General features: G+C 42.3%; 1 pseudogene; it reads left to right on the top strand.

Annotated features, from left to right (window-relative positions):
* The window catches only part of LOC101612407, a 52,675-nt pseudogene that overhangs the window by 27,657 nt on the left and 3,858 nt on the right, over positions 1-21,160 (top strand).

Here is a 21,160-nt window from a genome sequence, read left to right as displayed (position 1 = left end):
ATTGGGAGGTGGTGAAATCTTCTGGAAGGTTGGGCCTCATAGACAGGAGTTAGATGAGCTATTGAAGGTGATATGGGAACTTTTGCCCCTTTTGCTTTTTCAGTTGGTTTCCAGGAGGCGGGCTGCGTTTCCCCGCGTCATACTCCCTACATATTTTGCATTGTTATATGCCTCAAAGCATCAAGACCAAGGCTACTGGGAGTTGAAACCTCTAAATTCTCCTTTTACATTAATTTTTTTATTATTATTATTATTATTATTATTATCATTATTATTTTGAGGCAACATCTCCCTCTATCCAGGCTGACCTGGAACTCACTTTGTAGGCCCATGCTGGTTACCTCAGCCTCCAGAGTGTTGGGATGGAAGGAGTGAGCCACCACACCCAGTTCTTTCAATTTATTATTCATTTATTTGAGAGAAAGAGAAGTCGGGGGTGGGGAGGAAGATAGAGAAAGACATCAGGTGTGCGAGAGCCTCTAACCACTGCAGATGAACTCCACACACATGGTCTACCTTGTGCATCTGGTTATACATGGGTACTGGGGAATCTAACCTGTGTTCTTTGGCTTTGCCAGGAACCGCTATGCCATTTCTCTAGCCCTTAGGTTAATTTTAGCATCACATAATCGTAGTCACTCTTGCCTTCATCGGCATCAATGGCAAGCTAGAATACACAGCAAGCACTTTACTCGCTGAGCTGTCTGCCCTGCCCTTCGGGCTACAATGCAGAACACAGACGCTCTTGCATCTATCTCCAATGCTGCAACAAAGCTCATGAGTTGGAGGGACTCCATTCTTGCTAATGACAGCCCTCTCAGAATTTTGCCTTCTCTCCACATGTGTCCTGGGTTCACCCAGGCTGTGGCGGGACAGCATGGGACTCCTCCACATGGGAAGGGGTAGAGCATCACTTATTATTCGTCTCTGAGGTCTCTTGGGCTGTTATGCCAGGTTTTTTTCTCCCCCTTTCTTTCTTGTTCTTCTACTCTGGGGCAGCACTTGTCAGTTTGTGGGTTTCCTTCACTAGTTCCACTACTGCATCATACCTAACCACCAGCAAGTTTATTTTTTGTCTAAATGCGCCTTCCAAATTATTTGAGTTGCTGTTATAGCTGGGGTAATAGTAGTATTATGTAGACTTAGATCTGTGGAATATTCATGATTTTACACTGACTGGATTTTAGCAATACCTTCTGCATTTCTCTTTTTTCCCTCACTGTGCAGTCCCGGTTGGCCTTGAACGCATAATGTAATCCTCCTGTAAGACTCCCAAGTGCTGGGATTACAAGTGCAGGCCACCATGCCAGGCATTGATTCTCTCTGTGTTTTCATTATTGAGCTCTCAAAAAAAGCACTGCTGAAGGCTTGGGGAACATTGCAGGAGAGGGGTGGAAAGACAGGATAGGAAGGGGTGCTTTGAAATGCTGTCTTCTGGACATGAAGTGGATGTTGCACTCATGACCTCACAACGGCTGCCATTCCCTCACAAGACCTGCACAATATTGGGCCCATCGACGTTATGTCATGGATGTTAGAGGAAGGGGGGAAAGACATCTCAGCAGAGGAGGGGCTAGTTGGAAAGAAGGGGTTCAGGGAAGATGCATGGGGAGGGAGGCAATAGAAAGTAATGGGAGAGGTTTATGATCAAAATAGACTATGTACACACATGAAAATTGTCTTTAAATTTTTTAATAAGTTTTGAGGGGCAGAAACTTGTTTCTTTTCTATGGAGCAGAAATCATCAACATACATAGTCATCTGCTATAGAACTCACCAGGTTTTGCAAACAAGAATTTCAAATAAGACAGGAATGGAAGCAGAAATCTCCGTGGGCTCCGAGTGTTTCATCACACAGTTTTGTGGTAAAACCAAGATGAAACCACAAGCTTCACTCTTGGCTGGAGCAGCACTAGAAGAACGATTGATTGCAAGGTTAGCCAAGGTCAGGCGGAAACTTGGCTTGTTTTATTCATATATTCAAACCCCAGATCTACTGACTTTTGCATGGTTTGGGGTTTCCAAAACAGAAAGTATTTTGGGGCCCAGTACAAAGCTGAGGCCTGGGGACTAAGGGTAGAGAAAATTTGTTCTGTCTTGGTCTGCACTTTAGTGATGCCAAGGTGAGGGAGTTTTATCTGCAGAAGTGCTGGCTGAACCTTATTTACTAAAACTGTTCTTTGGAAGTTTGCAAGAACAAAGCATGTCTTTTCTGTGTCTTTCTACCTCATATGAAGGCCAGCATTCTTCTCCCAGAGTCTCTAGACATTTCTCTAGGCCAGAGGAAGATTGATTTCTTGAACAATTTCATGGCTATGATTACCAGGATTCACAGACTATTCAATTCTTTTGGCCCAATATTTGACTAACTCCCTAGAGGTAAAGGTAGCAAACTTGACTAATCTAAAAAACTGGAACTTTACCCAATGGTCTGAAAAAATTTAATTTTTCATAGTAAATATTTGAATAAACAAAACAAACAACTAAAGTCAGTAGCTAGGACTCATGGATTATAAGAGTTTGGGAAATGTGACATATGCAAATCTCATGCTCTTGCTAACTTGTGGGCAGCTGTAGTTCCTATTAGGACACTATCAGTGGCCTGTATAAGTCTGGACATGACTCCTTCTCCCTCTCTCTCTTTTTTTTTTGCTTTTTCAAGATAGAGTCTTGCTCTAGCCCAGGATGACCTGGAACTCACTGTGCAGTCTCAAGCTGGCCTCAGACTCACAGCCATCCTCCTACCTCAGCCTCCCAAGTGCTGGAATTAAAGGTGTATGCCACCATTACCAGCTGGAAGTGACTCTTGTGCCAAGACCATACCTTTTAGATGGTGACAAAATCCATATTAATTAGATATGCTTTCAACTGCAAATGATTAAAAGATCTCCTATAGGCTTTCAGTCTTATAGAGTGGTATTTTTGTTTTTCTTAACAGGTAGTTCCATCAGAAAGTTACCATATTATTTTTCTTTCTGCTTCCTTTTAGGGATGGCTGCTGCAATTCCAGACCCCATGTCTGCCTTTTAGACAGGAAGATAGAAAAGGAACCAAAAGCTTGTGGAGAGGTGCTCGGTGATAGAACACTTACCTAGTATGTGTGAGGCCCTGGGTTTGATCCCCCTTGGGCAGGGAGCTAGAAAGAAAAGGCTGGAGGAAAAATGGTAAAAAGGCTTATTTTATGAAGAAAACCAGAATTCGTCTAGAAGACATACAGAAAGCCACTAAGTTGTCACATATGTTATAATGGTTCAAACTGTGACACATTTCATCTCGGACAGAAGGTGACTAGGACTAGCTGGAAACACTGGCTGGATATTCCAGCCGATAATACACATTTCTTACATCAGCTAGCTCAAACGTAACAAGTCCCTAGAGCTTCACAAATGAGTAGGTGTAAAGCGCCCATGCCAAGGCAAGTCTCACCTCTAAAGCCCAGCCATGGGATGGCCAGTAGAAGGTATTACACCTAAATCACTAGAGGGTTCTCCAAAATAAGATTCTTAGTGAAGGTTCACTGAGAATGTCTAAGAACTCAAATCAGGTTTCACAGCGTGACTTTGTGGTTGACAATAGCTGGGTATGAGGTGTTCAGTAGGTAAAGCTGTGAGCTTTAGTTGACTGTGACCTCGAGTTCTCAGGATGAGCAAATCAGCTAGACTCCATACCTCTCAGGGTTCTGTCTTAAGGAAGCAGTTTATTTTTTTCTTTTGGTCATCCTCTTTCTCTGTGCCTCTGTCTCTTTTTCACTTAAAAAAAAGATTTATATTTATTTATTTGAGAGAGAGAGAAAGAGAGAGAGAGAGAGAGTATGCCAGAGCCTCCAGCCACTGCAAAAGAACTCCAGACACAGGCACCACCATGTGTATCTGGCTTACATGGGTCCTGGACAATTGAACTTGGGTTCTTAGGCTTTGCAGGCAGGCGCCTTAACTGCTAAGCCATCTCTCCAGCCCATCTTTCACTTTTTTTTGAGACAGGGTTTCAGGTAACCCAGGCTGGTCTTGAACTCCTGATCCACCTATTCTGCTGTCCAAGTGTTGGGATTACAAGGCATGTAACGTGCCTATTTTTTCTTTATTTCTGTGTTTTTTTAAATTGTTGTTTTTTGAGATAGGGTCTCACTCTAGCTCAAGCTGTCCTGGAATTCACTATGTAGTCTCTGGATAGCCTTGAACTCAGGGAGATTCTCTTCCTACCTCTGCCTCCTGAGTGCTGAGATTAAAGGCATGTGCCACCATACCTGGCTCTTTCAAGTTTCTAATGAAAAATGTCAGCCTACAAAAATGAAATGATATATATATACTTTCTATTGTTTCAATAATTTTATCTTCTTTTATACATACAGTCACATACCTTTTAGATGGTGACAAAATCCATATTAATTAGATATGCTTTCAACTGCAAATGATTAAAAGATCTCTGTAGGCTTTCAGTCTTATAGAGTGGTATTATGTTTTTCTTAACAGGTAGTCTCCAAGATATTTTTTTCTTTCTGCTTCCTTTTAGGGATGGCTGCTGCAATTTCAGACCCCATGCCTGCCTTTCAGACAGGAAAATAGAAAATGAACCAAAAGCACACACACACACACACACACACACACACACACACACATATATATATAATTTATCTATGTATTTCTGAGCAAGTTAAGTAAGTGGCAGACCCTTCACTACTAAATATTTGAGCATACATAGATGTTTAACTGCACCATAGCAGCGTGGTAGAAAAATGCTGAAAAAAAATGTGACTTGTAAAGACAAGATTTATAAGGCAAGAGAAATGTGTGAAGCATTTACATACAGAACAGGAAATAACTGCATAGCTTCATCCTTGAAGATGAGACCCGTGTGATGTCCCTCCCCCCACCCCAACTGCAATATAGGGGAAGCTAAGCCTAGAGCACCATAAACTCCAGCCTGGGCTATAGAGGAAAACCTGTCTCCAAATACAAAGAAAAGAAAAAAAAAAAAAAACCCAAGGCAAAACAGCAATTGGAGAAAGAAGGATTAGTTTGATTAGTAGAGACTTCAAACACCCTAGGGTAAAGTCACAAAGAGAGACAATAGAAATTTGTCACAGGCACTCTTTTCACGCCTACCTTTTTATTTCTTTTCTGTGGATGGTGTCCACCTTTCAGCAATGTTACTCAGCAGAGAACACACTGCAGGCCATTGCTGAGGGCTAATCCTAGGTAGTCCAGGAGACCACCAAGGTGTGTGTGTGTGTGTGTGTGTGTGTGTGTGTGAGAGAGAGAGAGGGAGAGAGAGAGACAGAGAGAGAGAGAGACAGAGAGAGACAGAGAGAGACAGAGAGAGATGGGGATGCCCATCTGTGCCCTTTCACCAAACAACCCACTGTGGCCACTGGTGATGTGCAGACTAATCAAATTCTAGCCAAAAGAAGTTCCTTTGAAATGATGTGCAGTGGTAAAGAAAAACTCAAGAGTGGGGATGACTGAGAATGAAGGGTGAATGCTGAGAGACTCAAGCTCACTCAGTGCGAGGCTGGCAGGGACCATGCACGGGGGGCTGTCTTTCTCTTCCCATCTCCTGGACCTCTCCTCACAGAGCTGGGTAACGAGCAGCACCTTGCTAACAGAGGCAGAAAGCTGTGAATGTGATTTGGACGCTCATCCCTTGTAAGCCCTCCTGGCTGCAGCGCCAGGTTCTTAGGTAGTTTCAAGGAGCAGCAAGATTGTGGTGGTGACTGCCCCTTTGACTTTCCCTTGGCCACGCTGCTCTTCCTTCAGCTAGCCAGCTGGGTCTGCTTTTGCCACTGCCTCTCTCATCCAAGGTGTGTTCCTGCAGGCAGAACCTCGCCCATTCCAGCTCGTTTCGGCTAGAAGTGTGCAAGAGCTTCCCTCATTACATTTATTCCCTCTGGTATCTCTTTGGGATCCCTATACTCGTTTTTATATTTTTTAAATTACTTCTGACAGTGGAAGTATTTATTTTTTCAAAGATTGGACAAACTTAATCTGAGAGTTCCTTTGAAGCAGAGTGGTTTGCTTGCTGGCTAACAGGGTCAGCTAGCAATCACCCAGGTTTGGTAGAAGGCCGTATGTTCTCTAAGGAATAGGACTACATTAACAGACTGTTGCTGAAGGTTTTCTTTCTTTCTTTCTTTCTTTCTTTCTTTCTTTCTTTCTTTCTTTCTTGCTTTCTTGCTTTCTTGCTTTCTTGCTTTCTTGCTTTCTTGCTTTCTTGCTTTCTTGCTTTCTTGCTTTCTTGCTTTCTTGCTTTCTTGCTTTCTTGCTTTCTTGCTTTCTTGCTTTCTTGCTTGCTTGCTTGCTTGCTTGCTTGCTTGCTTGCTTGCTTCCTTCCTTCCTTCATTTCTTTCTTTCTTTCAATTCTTTCCTCTTTCAGACTTAGAAGGATTTCTGAAGTGTTTATTATTGACCTAAACAGAGTGATCAAGTGTCCTTATCACTCAAAAACAAATACACCTGTTTGGCTGCAGGAACTCTGCTTGGCTTTATGAACCAGCAAAATCAACACCGGATTCAGAACCCAGCCAGTACATCTGAGGGGCCTGTAAAGTCATGTTGGAGAAGAGGCTCTTTGTGGAAATATCCGAACTTCCACTGGCTCAAGAATTCCTACTGGAAAACGATGCCTAGTCATTCTGTCTGCCTCAATTCTGTACTTTTTTTTTTTTTTAATGCTTCCAGTACTAACTAAATAAATGTAAGAACTCTGATAGGTGGGAAAACTGAAAAGTTACAACAAACAAGGCACTCAAGGAATACAGGAAGGCCACTTCATGGCAACTGTCAGATTAGCACTTCTTTTTACTATCTCCCAAGCACAGTGCATCTCATCTCACTTCTCTTGTATTTGGCTATGCCACCCTGGTTGTCTTTGTTTGTTAGGGACCTAACCCAGGGTGCTAGGCAGGTCCTCTAGCATTGAGCCCAAAAATAAGAGTATCTTGATACACCCCAAATTCACAAAGTAATAAAGTAATAAGTCCCAGGACTCATTCAGCTAGTTGACTACTCTTTGAGTGGCTTTGAGTTTAAGACTGTGTTAGTTTGGACAAGATTAAGATGTAGTATGTGGTCCCTGCTCTCTAGGAACTTATGATCTAATGGGGGAATATAAAGCATATGTCATTCAGGGCCTCCGTCACACACCAGATACACGTGGCCGCTTCCTTACCCCCACTTTTGTCATTAACTGCAGAGACATTTTCATATTGGATGTAGTCTTCCTCTTGTGCTACCCTGGACTCATCTCACTTACCTCCAGAACTTTAGTCTTTCTCAGATTAATTTCAGACCTTTCTTTTGCATATGTGTGTGGTATGCATGCATGTGTGTTATGCATGTGACCACACTGTGTGTGCATGTGCATGTGAAGGTCAGAGGTAGACAGTGGGGATCTTCCTCAGTCACTCTCCATTTATTTTTTGGGATAGGTTTTTTTTTTTTTTTTTTTGGCAGAACTTAGAGCTCACCAATTCAGTTAGACTAGAGAGCCGGAGAGCCCCAGGGTCCCTGCCTCTTTCTCTGCAGTGTATGCCACCCCATGCCCAACATCTTACATGGCTTCTAAGGAACTAAATTCGGGTCCTCATGCTTGCCCACTAAAACATCTCCTTAATCCTAGATTATTTTCAGTTTAACTTAAACATATTTTATTTATTTATTTGAGTTGAGATAGAGAGGGAGCCAGATAGAAAGAGAGAGAATGGGCATGCCAGGTCCTCTAGCCGCTGCAAATGAACTCCAGACATATGTACCACCTTGTGCATCTGGATTTATGTGGGTACTGGGGAATCAAACCTGGGTCTTTGGGCTTTGTAGACAGGTGCCTTAACTGCTGAGCCATCTCTTCAGCCTTTAATTTAACTTTTTTTTTCTTTGAAGCAGGGTCTCCCTCTAGCCGAGGATGATCTAGCTAGCACTCACTCTGTAGCCCAGGCTGGTCTTGAACTTATGATGATCGTATTATCTCAGTTTTTTTTTTTTTTTGTGCTGGGATTAAAAGCAAGAATCACCACACCTGGCTTTTAACTTTATTTATTTATTTGTTTCGCATACTTAGAAACACCTGAGCAGGGTTAGGGTCATCTCTTTTGCTTCAGCCGCTTGGATGTAGCTAGTTGCTCATGCATGTGGAAAGATTTAACAGTGGGAGGCTGACTGTGCTGAGAAGGATAATGGTTTTAAAACGTTAAAAATACAGCTGGACGTGGTGGCGCACGCCTTTAATCCCAGCACTTGGGAGGCAGAGGTAGGAGGATTGCCAAGAGACTACAGAGTGAATTTCAGGTCAGCCTGAGCCAGAGTGAGACCCTACCTTGAAAAACCAAAAAAAAAAAAAAAAAAACCACATTAAAAATACAATTACTACATTAATTCAGTAAATTACTCAAGGTTGAGGGCAGCCTTCAGTGGTAGAGTGTATGCTTAGCAGGTCTGATGCCCTGGAAGTTGATCATCAGCATCACACACATGCCCATGCAGACACAGAATATCAAAACTTAAGAAATAGTTCAGCATATGATTATGAACATTAGTGAATATAATTAACTAAAGTCAAAAGTCATATTTGCCACATTTTTTTCAAACTCAAGCTAGTCTGTAAGAGAGTATAAATTTTATTTTATTTTATTTTATCTTATTTTAGGAGACAGTGAGAGGGAAGAATTGGCACACCAGGGCCTCCAGCCACTGAAATTGAACTCCAGACTCGTGTGCTGCCTTGTGTGCATGTACAGCCTTGTGTGCTTGTGACACCTTGTGTGTCTGGTTTACATGGGACCTGGAGAGTGGAACAGGAGCCCTTGTGTTTCACAGGCAAGTGCCTTAACTGCTAAGCCATCTCTCCAGCCCATAAATTTTATTTTTGTTTGTTTGTTTGTTTTTGGTTTTTCAAGGTAGGGTCTCACTCTAGTCCAGGTTGACCTGGAATTCACTATGGAGTCTCAGGGTGGCCTCTAACTCTCGGCGATCCTCCTACCTCTGCCTCCCAAGTGCTGGGATTAAAGGCGTGCGCCACCACACCCGGCAAATTTTATTTTTATTATTTTTAGAACTTTTTTTTTCCAGTACTGAGGTAGGGATTGACCTAGGGCCTCAAACATTCTAGGCAAGTGCTCTACCACTGAGGTACACCCCCAGCCTGAGAGTATAAATTTTGAAATGACCAAAGCTGTGTTCAGATTCTCTTCTACCATTTTTTTTTTTTTTTTTTGAGATAGAATCTTTGTGTAGCCCAGACTGGTCTTGAACTCATGATACACCTGCCTGCCTCAGTCTCCTGAGCACTGAGATTATAGGTGTGTACCATCAGTCCTTGTGTATTTGTCTAGTCCTACAAAATAGCTTGGTAAGCCTCTATTTCACCATGGAAGACGGACATAGCAGCCTCCCTTTTGGGAGTGGTGTCTGGGTTGAGAGGGATACTGTATGTACAAGCCTTTACTCTTGGGTCCTGAATTCTAATTCTGTCCCTGCCATTTTCTCTGCTATTGTTTTTGGAGGACTATGCCTGTATTTTATTTTAGTCACCCCACTGACCCCTTTCCCCCCTGTTCTTGGCTTTCTCATTGTTTTTGGTCATATTTTTTCTGGCTGATCTTGTCTTTTTGGTTTTCCTCTTTCTCCTCCCTGTGGATGTTTGTTTTGCCTGTGTTTATTTTTCCATCATGAACTTTCCCTGGGTTTCTTTTTCATTTGCTTTTTTGCAGGCATCTTTTGTTTTACCTGGGGCTGTAAGCCCTTTGCACGTTAATGTCAACACTGACTGCTGATTTTGGACTTTGCTGGGGGAAAAGGGCAAGGAGGTGTGGGAAGACAGCTCTTCAGGGGCCTTGGGAAAGGATACGGCGAGGTGAAGTGCTTAGTTGCTTGGCTATACATGTTTTGTAGACATACATTTCAGTTCCTGGCCAGAATTCTGACACTTTTTCCCACGTGTCCTGGGAGGTTTTGAATCTGCCTGGTCTTAACCACCACGCCCCCCACTTCTCTACTCTCTGGTAGTAGAGCTCAGTTTTCCCCCTCCACTTCCTGCTGTCCTACTTTCTCTGAAACATGTTTTACCTATTACTGCTCTTCACTTATGAGGAACACCCACTTGGAAGGGGATTTGTTTTTAAGAGGAGGAGGTCATTATTGATAATAGCAATAAGAATAATATCTACACATGAAGGGCCAATGCTCATATGAGGCCAAAAACAAGACAGCAAGAACTCATGACCCTGGTCTACTGGGCATAGATCCTAACTGTAATCCAGAGAATACAAAGGGTAGAAATAAACTAAAGGAATGGTGGATAGGGGCAGGAAGGAGAGCCCAGGGAATAGTCTTTGAATTTTAATGTACACAAACATTTATTCATCATCATTTATCCTGTACCCAGTAGTATGGTTGGCTTTGATTATAATTTGGTGAACATATATGCAAAAGATGTCTGCCTTCTATAGTTTTGATGGCCTTAGTCATGTTTTTGAAAGAGTTGGACTCTTTCTGGCAGTTTAAATGAGGACAAAGTTTTCCATCTCTGGAGACACCATGGAAAGGAACCTTGGACTTGAGCGGCAACAATGGATCTTGTAATGGTTAGTGACATAGTATAATTAGCGATCACCTGTCTTTAAATTTAAAAATAAAAGTGTTTTTGAGACAGAGCCTCAGTATGTATCCCAGGCTGACTTTGAACTCACAATTGTCTTGCTTCAGCTTCCTAAAGTGCTTGGATTCCAGATGTAAGTCATTATGATTGGTCAAATATTTTCAAAACAGAAATTTTAAGAAAATGTAGAGATAATGACAGAATAAATGCTAATCACCTGATGCTCAACATCAATGATTATTAACATCTCATCAATGTGGCAACAGATTCCCTTCTTTCAGTTTGTCACTGAAATATTTTTTAAATTTTTTTGTTTATTTTTATTTATTTATTTGAGAGTGACAGAGAGAGAGAGAGAGAGAGAGAGAGAGAGACAGAGAGAGAGAGAGAGAGACAGAGAGAGAGGATGGGGGATGGGTGTACCAGGGCTTCCAGCCACTGCAGATGAACTCCAGATGTGTGTGCCCACTTGTGCATCTGGCTAACATGGGTCCTGGGGAATTGAGCCTCGAACTGGGGTCCTAAGGATTCACAGGCAAGCACTTAACCACTAAGCCATCTCTCCAGCCCTAGTATGTCACTGAAATATTTTGAGACATCATGGCATTTCACCTTTATTTTGGTGTGCATTTCAAGTGGTCAAAGTGTGAGGATCAACTGGGAGTTCATGTGTGTATGCATGCATGTGCTTGTGTTCATGTGAGTGAGAGAGTGTGTGCATGCATGCGTGTGTGTGTGTGTGTGTGTGTGTGTAGATCAGAGGACAACTTATGGGGTGGGTTGTGGCCTTCTACCTTCTTTGAGGCAAGGGACTCTTGTTCACTGCTTCATTCTCCAGGCTGGCTGACCTGTGCTATAAAATTCTGTGGATTTCTAGGAAATTCTCCCTTTGTTATTGTAGGCACACTGGGATCACAGGCATCCATCCGAGCATCTGGCTTTCCTGTGGGTGCTGGGGGTCTGTACTTAGGTACTTATGCTTTTACCAAGCACTCTACCCGCTGAACACCTCTCCAGCCCCGGGGGGTTCTTTAGATCATCATATTGGCACACTTTCCCACTGACATGGTAATGGGTGGAATGAATAAATGAGGGACAATACACCTGTGCTGTGGCAAATCCAATGTCATCCCTACAGCATCCAAAAGGTCAGCTATATCAGCGAACGTTTAAAGACTCCAGAAATCAGGGGATGGGCTGGGACTTTTCCTCCAAAGTAAATGACAATTGATAGCCTCTATTAACTTATTTAAATCTTTGCACGTGGATGCATGATGCGTATTCCTGTACGTTTATGCTCACGTGCTCCTGGGTATTCTCCTGTGTCCCCGGCTCATCCCGCTGTCAGTGCTCTGGGGTTGCACCCCGGGGCTATCGCTGCTGGCTTCCCGTGGGTTCTCGGGGTCTGAGCTCAAGTCAGCACACTCATGTACCAAGTGCTTCTCTCTGATCTCAATGTTAACATTTACCCGCCTGCCACTAGGAAGGAGGCAAAGCATGTGGTCGATCACTTGGAGTTCTTGAGAGCAGCATATATTCTACATGCACAAACAACCCCTTGACCCATTTTCAAGTATGAGCAAGGTCACTGTGAATGGTCAAAGGCAAGACCTTCTGGCCTTTATGACCTCTCTGAAGGGCCAGCACTTCCAGTTCTTCATCCCACCTGTGACGGACACTGACTTCTCTCTTTGTCCAATCCGGCCTGTCTCATTTCATGGGAATGGTTTCCCTCTAACTGCCTCTAAGAAAAGTCCTGCACAGATTCTCTATCTCAAAGCCATTTTTCCAGGAGACCCTTCAGTCATTTAATCCATGGAATATCCTGTATCACAAATTTGGCCCATTGTTTCTTTGTAGCATGGCTTGACAGCTATTGCATGTTATTTTCTCCATGTTTCCTGTAAAATGATAGTTGTGACTAAAGACTTTAGTAAATTCAGGCCATACCATGGACTTCCTAATAGTATCACATTTTCAAGGCTCCAAAATATCAAGGTGGTTTACCCCAAAGATCGATTGATCAGGTATTGTCAGCCTGATCCTTCTAATATAAATATGTCTTTTATAAACCATCCATGGTGGTGCACTCCTGAAATGCCAGTTACTGGGAGGCTGAGATGGGAGGATCACAAGTTTGAGGCCAGCCTGGGCTATGTTTAGCATGGCTCCATCTGAGAGAGAGAGAGAGAAAGAGAGAGAGAGAAGTGGGTAAGTCCTCAGGGATCCAAGAGCACCAGATAGCCTAACAGGCCCCTGTCCCTTAGTGGTGAATACTAGGGAAATCCAAGACTCATCAAAATGACAGGAAGAGAAGCCCCAGTGCTTAGCACTTAGTCATCTCCGTCACGCATGCTAAGGCTCAGGGAACGTGGCAGAGGAGGAGGCAGAATGAGTATGACTGCCACTGTCACTGCTAGCCTGAGAACTATCTTTATGGACTTGGCAGTAGATACTGAAGAGACTCAAAACTCTCCAAAGTAGAAAACAGGAGGCTGTTGTTGAGTGCTCAGTACTAAAGAAGACTTCTAGCATGCCCTAGAAGGCTCAGGGAACACAGCAGAGGAGGGAACAGTGACCAGTAACTTCACAATCTTGCCTTCCCACTGCAATGAACTGTACTCTCAAACTGAGAGCCAAAAATTAACCCTTCCTTTAAGTTGCTATTGTCAGGTATTTTGTCACAGCAATGACAGAAGTGACTAATACACACCCTTCTTCTTTCTGCTTTATTTACAAAATTTATTTATTTGGTGTATATGGCACATGTGTGCGTGTGTGTTTGCGTGCTGGAACTCACATGTGTGGAGGTCAGAGGACAACTTTTGGAATGGTCTTCTACCTTGTTTTTTTTTTTTTTTTTTTTTTTGGTTTTTCGAGGTAGGGTCTCACTCTGGTCCAGGCTGACCTGGATTTAACTCTGTCATCTCAGGGTGGCCTTGAACTCATGGCAATCCTCCTACCTCTGCCTCCCGAGTGCTGGGATTAAAGGCATGCGCCACCACGCCCGGCTCTTCTACCTTGTTTTAAGGTAGGGTATCTTACTGTGCTTCCAGGAAATCCTCATGTCTCGTCCTCCCTTGTGAGCATAGGCACACTGGCATTACAGAAACCTACCATAGCTGCTAGCTTTTAAATACATAGGTTCTGAACTCAGGTTCTCAGAGTTGAGTGGCAAACACTATCTACTGAGCCATCTCCCCAGCCCTCCCTCTCATTTTTTTTGTTTATTTTTCGAGGTAGGGTCTCACTCTAGCCCAGGCTGACCTGGAATTCACTACGTAGTCTCAGGGTGGCCTTGAACTCATTACGATCCTCCTACCTCTGCCTCCCGAGTACTGTGATTAAAGGCGTGCACCACCACGCCCGGCCCTCCCTCTCATCTTTGAAGAAATGTTCAAGGTAGTTTGCAAAGTTGATAAATTACTTTGGCATGCCAAATAAAAGGAAAGATCTGGCATATTCCTCTGAGGCTCATCTTTCCCTACATGGTATCTAAGGATAATATCGTTATCCCATTGGATTCAGAGTCAGGGAAGAGAGGAAACGCCATAGCAGTCTTGGTAGGTGTGATCATGAGTGCAGTAGTCATCACTCAGCTTGATGCCTTATAGCTTACTCTGCACCAAGCACTGGCCAGAGGGCTCAAGTCCAAAGGCAATAAGAAGGTCTGTTCACTTGAAAAGAAAAAAATTGCTTGACAATGACATGTGATCTTTTCACACACTGGGATATGCTCAATGTTTTAATTAAAGTTCTTTTGATTGCCAGGAACAGAAAATAACTGGAAATGGGGGGGGGGAGAACAGGGTTTGATTATAAAATTATAGGGAAAAAAATCAAACATTAGCCTTTAGGAAAGAAAAGAATCAGAAATCAGAAAGCTGTCAGAACCCATAAGTCCTCTCTCCGCTTGCGTTGTCTTTGCTCACAGACTTAAGAAAGAGAAATCATAATTAATATCTTGGATTATTCATCCTCATTTCAATGATCTATGGCCAATGTTTTTATTTTATTATTTTTCTGCTTTTTATTATGTTTTATTATTTAACTTTTATGTGTGTGGTGCTGGGGAGCCAGCCCAGGGTCCTGCACGGGCTAGCCAAGTACTCTATCTCTTAGCTACATCCTTTTTACTTTGTTTTATTGAGGTAGGGTCTCCCGCTAGCCCAGGATGACCTGGAGTTCCCTCTGTAGTTTCATGGTGGCCTCAAATTCATGGCGATCCTCCTACCTCAGCCTCCTGAGCACTGGGATTAAAGGCATGCACCACCACACCTGGCCATTAGCTACATCCTCAGCAGTGAAAAGGTTTGAATATAAACTGAGGAGGTGAGTTCTCACTGAAAGTGATCTAGTTATGGCTTGGGCAGATACCCTTGAGATCACTCAGCACCTGGTAAGTATGAGGCTGGGTGAAGAATGCATGTACCTATACACATGCAAGCAAGCATAATTTTTAAAATATGCATCTAATATAAATGGATATTAAACAATAAATACTGACATTTAGAAGAGTGTAAAGAACCAGTATGAGCATGCATGTCTCAAAGGTCTTATCTCCAAAAGTGCTAACTCCTGGCTATCTTCCTTTAGGATAATTTATTGGCAGGTGATGATAATGAAGTCATATAAAAGTTTTATGAGAAGCCGGGCGCAGTGGTACACACCTTTAATCCCAGCACTCGGGGGGCAGAGGCAGGAGGATTGCTAAGAATTCGAGGCCACCCTGAGACTACATAGTGAATTCCAGGTCAGCCTGAGCTAGAGTGAGACCCTACCTCGAAAAACAACAACAGCAACAAAAAGCTTTATGAAAGTAAGAACTTGCTGTCTCGTTTTCTTCTCATGACAAGAACTTGGAAATGCACTTCTCTCATAATAGGCATATGACCTTTAATTAATTGTTGAATTTATGAATCTCTGCAAGTAATGATTTAAAAATATAATATTGTTATCATCAAAAGCAGGGAAATGAACCCTGTGGGCTTCTTGATAAGATGCAACTTAAAATACATAGTCCTTGGCTAAGTGGTTAAAGACACTTGCTTGCAAAGCCTAATGACCTGGGTTTAATTCCCCTGTAGCCACGTAAAGCCAGATGCCAAAAGTGGACCTGAAGTTTGCTTGCAGTGACAAGAGGTCCTGGCACTCCCCAACACACTCTCTCTCCTTACAAAATTAATAAATAAAAACATTTTGAAAATAAGATACATAGTCGTACCTATAAAATGCTCTTGCCAAAATGGCTTAATTCAATCTAGCCAAGGTTTTGGAGTTGATTTCCATTTTACAAGAAATAGAGAAAGAGAGAGACAAGTCAAGTCAGCAAAAAGATAAATCCAGAATACAGGACATTCTACAGGACAGCTGACCTGGTTTCTGCAGCAAATTGACGGCACAGAAGGGAAAAAAAGAGAGATTTAGGAGACATGACTAATGTGATGTACAGACCTTCTTTAAATCATGATTCAAATATATTGCTTATAAATACTTTATAAAGCAGTTACAAACATTTGATTATGCATTGTTATTAGATGATATTAAAGAATTAATGTTAATTTTGTCAACTATCCTAGTAGGTTTATGGCTACATAAGAAAATGTTCATAATTTTTAGAGAAGCATGTAATGTTAATTGTCTCAGATTTGATTTAAAAACTCTTTAGCAGAGAAAATTCAGATGGAAAAGAATAGGTAAAATGGCAAAATATTGGAAATTGAGTGTGGATGATGTCTGTGAGGGTTCACTGTATATTCTATTTTTTTTAAAATTTTTATTTATTTGAGAGAGAAAGAGAAAGAGAGAGAGAGAGTGAGAATGCATGCCAGGGCATTAGTCTCTGCAAACGAACTCCAGATGCATGTGCCACCTTGGGCCTCTGACTTATGTGGAACTTGGGGAATTGAACCTGGGTTCTTTGACTTTACAGGCAAGTGCCTTAACCTGCTAAGCCATCTCTCCAGCACTGTCTGTTGTATTTTTATGTGTGTTTAAATTTTTTCATAGAAAGGAAATAGAGAATAAAGCTTATTAAAATATTTTTTATTTATTTATTTATTGCAAGCAAGGAGAGAGGAGGGAGAGCACAAATGGACATGCCAAGGCCTCTTGCTTCTGTAAAGAAACTCCAGATGCATGGGCTACTTTGTGTACCTGGCTTTTTGTGGGTACTGGGGAATTGAACCCAGGCTGTCAAGCTTTGTAAGGAAGCAGCTTTAACTGCTGAGTCATTTCCTCAGCTCCCCCCCAACAAGGAAATAAAGAATAAGACATTGTTTTAAAAAAATTTGAGGCTGAACTATGTTTAAAATTTTCTATCATGCTGCCCAAATTTACATGGAGAAATACTTCACTAAAGATGAAATGATGGAAATGCACTTGTTTTGCAGGCCAGACAAAGATGGTTTGAATCCCAGATGCACTCCAGGGCCCGGAGGAAGGAGCATGGCTGGAACAAATTCAGCAAGGACAGAGAGAGGACCCTGGTGCTAACTTCTGTGCTTGGGTGGGGCTTGCTGTGCCAAGGTTGGAGCAAGAACACACTCTCTATTAAGGCCAACATATTGAGCTGTTTTCATATTGCTGTCTCCAAATTATTTCATCAGTCATAATGATTCTCCTGTCAATTAATTATCCCACAGGAAGATGGTCAGGAGTTAACCACTTTTGAAGACATGCATGCTATCCCTCCCTAGTAAGAGGGGACCAAGACATGGATTGAGGCTGAAGAGGTGGATGGGAGCCAGATCACACCGGGAATTGTAGCCTATGCCAAGGGATATTTTTTTTTTTGTCCCGATTCTCCAAAGCAAAAGTAAGTCATCTAAGGATTTGAAACTGGGTACATGTGTGACATAATTGGCTTTGTGCTCTAAAATGACTCTGGCTCAAGCGTGGCAAGCAGACTGGAAGGAGGCAGAGTGGATATACTGTTCCTATTTGGAGGCCAGTGTTGTGGCCCACGGGAGAGACAGCAGGCCAGAGTAATAGGAGGCGCGCAGCGCAGTGGAGTAGACGGTATGAGGTAAAATGAATGGGACTTGGTCCTGTTGTGTATGGTAGGTAAGCAGGTGAGGCTAACCACCACAGCTCTCTGACTTGTACAGCTGACTGGACAGAGGATGAATGCACTCTGGGATTGCTGGAGGAGGACCAAGTTTTGAGGAGTCAAAGAAATTGGTCTTGGGAATATTGACTTTGAATTTAAAGTGCCTTCGAGACATGCAAGAAGTGATGCCAACAGTGTTTGAAGGTCTAGAGCTCAGATGAGAGAGCAGTGTAAGTCTAACAGCGTGATAGGAAAAAGTAGTTTATCACTGGAGGTTTCCATGCAGCTGGGTTATTGCTGCAGTATATGAGCCACAGCTATAATCCCGCAAGAGCAAGGACTCATATAAACCCAGAGAGAGTTTTGTTTTATTTGTTTCACAAATGGGAAGGCTCACTTTTTCTTTTACAGGAAAGCAGTTACCTTTCTCCTGCTTTTTATTTTTTATTGCAAATGTGGAAGAATTCTGGCAGTAGCTAAGGCTTATTTGAGCCAAGTGTGCCTTTATTTTCTCTTATCATTACAGTGTATACTTCTCATGGTGGGACTTTGCCAGTTACTGGTTAAGTGCTCTAGAATTAAAATTTAGTAACTGCTAGCCAGAAATGCCTTTACCCTGTTAGAGCAGGCTACTGGAGAGCTTTCAAAGTTATCTTTCGATCCTAAGTACATTCAGGTACAGAACAGAATGAGGGAGAGTGGCAGGGGTGGTGGGGATGAAGGTGCTATTTCTGACCCCATTTTAAAGAAAACCTGTAAAATGTTGCTTTGATATATAGTTTGGGTCTAGGGTGGCTCATGCCTCTAATCCCAGAACTGAAGATCCTGAGGCAGAAGAATTGTCATGAGTTCCAATTCAAGGTTAGCATGGGCTATAGTGTGAGACTTTATTTAAAAAAAAAAAGGCCGGGCGTGGTGGCGCATGCCTTTAATCCCAGCACTTGGGAGGCAGAGGTAGGAGGATCGCCATGAGTTCGAGGCCACCCTGAGACTCCATAGTGAATTCCAGGTCAGCCTGGGCTAGAGTGAGACCCTCCCTCTAAAAACAAAAAAAAAAAAAAAAAAAAAAAAAGATCCCCCCACCTCCCTCTCTTTTGTGTGTGTGTGTGTGTCATTGGCTGATGCTGGCCTGAAATTTGCTATGTGAACCAGGTTGCCTTCAAATTTATAATCCTCCTGCCTTAGCTTCCCAAATGTTGGGGTTAAAAGTCTACACCATCAAGTTGAGATATGATTTGTTTTCTTAAAGAGTGGTAACTCCTTTGGTACCTATGGGAAACATAATCTAACAAACCTGTGGTTAGGTTTTGGCTTTGCTTAACTTTCCAGAGAACCATTTGATGAAATTTGTTTTGTTTTGGTAACAACAACAATAATAATAATTATAATTATTTATCAGGCCTGAGTCTCATACATCCCAGGTTGGTCTCAAACTCTCTGTGTAGCCAAGGATAATCTTGAATTTCTGATCCTCCTGTCTCCTTCTCCGGAGTGCTGGGATTTCAAGTGTACACCAGCTCACCGAGTTTATGTGGTTCTGGGGATTGAAACCAGGGCTTTGTGCATGTTTAAGCCAGCACTCTAATGACGGTGCCACACCCCCAGCCCATAGTGCTGGATTTTCACCGGGCAAACAAGGTTCATTGACTGCCCCTTTGCTGACACTTTGAGGATTCCTCACTGTTCTTTTGGTATGTCTTATTCACATAGGTTTTCTAAAAAAATTTCTTTTAGCTTTGTAGACTAATCTATGGTTATCAGTACATAGAAATGATTCCTAGAGAGTAATTATACTAGAATGTACATTATAGTTCTGCCAGTGAGTTAGTCAGCTTTCCATCATTGTGACAAAACACCTGAGATAAATAACTTCGAAGAGGAACATAGTTATTTTAGTTCATGGGTTCAGGGGTTTCAGTCCAGGGTTAGTATGGTGGGGAGCAGGTGGCAGAGGGGACTACTTACCTCATGCTGGTTAGAAAGCAAAGGTAGAGTAGGAGCAAGGGTCCCCACGTCCCTGACAAGGGCACACCCACACAGGACCCCTAACTTTCTTTCACTAAGCCCCACCTCCCAACAGCACCATAGGCTAGTGATGAAACTATTGGCATAGGGTGCTTTGGGGGATAGGTAAAGTGCAGACCACAATACTGATCCTATTTTTCAATAAGGTAATGAGTGACTCCCAGAGTTCCCAAATATCAGAACCAGGTAAGGAACATGGGTGTTTTAATTTCTTGGCTTTTTTTGAAGCAGCCAGGCTGGCCTCAAACTCACTCTGTAGCTCCGGATGACTTAGAACTCACTCTGCAGCAAGGCTGGTCTTGAACTCAGTGATTCTCCTGTCTCAGACTTCCAAGGGCTGGTATTAAAGACATGCACCACTACACTTGAGTGTTTTGATTTATATCATATCAAGTGGAAAAAAAAAACAAAGGAAGCTAAAGAACAAAGGAGTGTGTAAGAGAGATAGTAAGAAAGAAAAAGGCAAAATGAGTTTATTTAATCCTTCAAGAATTCTTTTTTCTTGCCATCTTCAATATTCTTATTCCTGAGAATACAATAATGCACATTGCATGATTGCATGCTAGGTCCTAAAACTCCAGTAGGAGAGCAAAACCATAAAGATCAAAGAATAATGGAAAAATTAAAGTGCCATGAGAAAAATAGTGGGCAAAATAAATTATAATACAAATTAATCTTCACAGGTTGTCTCAATATCCAATTCCAAATATCTGAGACTTTCTCATGGGTTTGTTTTTAAATAAGTACATGTATTATTTGATCTTATTATTTTCTATCCATTTCTTTCTTTCTTGTTTAGTTTTTAGTTTTTGAGGTAGGGTCTTGCTCTAGCCCAGGTTGGAATTCACTATGTATGTAGTCTCAGGGTTGCTTCTAGCTCATAGTGATCCTTCTATCTCTGCCTTTCATTCATTCCTTGTTTGTTTTTTAATTGTATTTATTTAATGAGTGAGTGGGGGAGAGAATGAGCACGACAAGGCCTCTAGCCACTGCAAACTCTAGACTCCATTCTACCATGTGCATCTGGCTGACACAGGTTCTGGGCAATCGAACTTTGGTCCTTAGGCTTCGCAGGCAAGTTCCTTAGCTGTTAAGCCACCTCTCCAGCCTCTTTCATCCATTTCTTTTTTTTTTAATATTTTTTTTAATTATTTATTTATTTATTTGAGAGCGACAGACACAGAGAGAAAGACAGATAGAGGGAGACAGAGAGAATGGGCACGCCAGGGCTTTCATCCAGTGCAAATGAACTCCAGATGCATGTGCCCCCTTGTGCATCTGGGTAACGTGGGACCTGGGGAACCGAGCCTCGAACCGGGGTCCTTAGGCTTCATAGGCAAGCGCTTAACCGCTAAGCCATCTCTCCAGCCCAACTTTCATCCATTTCTTAATCTTATTTTGTTGGTATTTTAGCATAAGGCTCCTTGATTTTTCTCAAATGTATCCTTTCCTAGCTTCCTTTCCCACTGAAGTTTGCTAATCCCTACATTTTTAATT

Source organism: Jaculus jaculus, chromosome 7 (assembly GCF_020740685.1).
Source record: "Jaculus jaculus isolate mJacJac1 chromosome 7, mJacJac1.mat.Y.cur, whole genome shotgun sequence".
Classification (NCBI taxonomy): Eukaryota; Metazoa; Chordata; class Mammalia; order Rodentia; family Dipodidae; genus Jaculus; species Jaculus jaculus.
The sequence above is the reverse complement of the archived record's forward strand: the minus strand, read 5'-3'. Positions and strand labels throughout refer to the sequence as shown.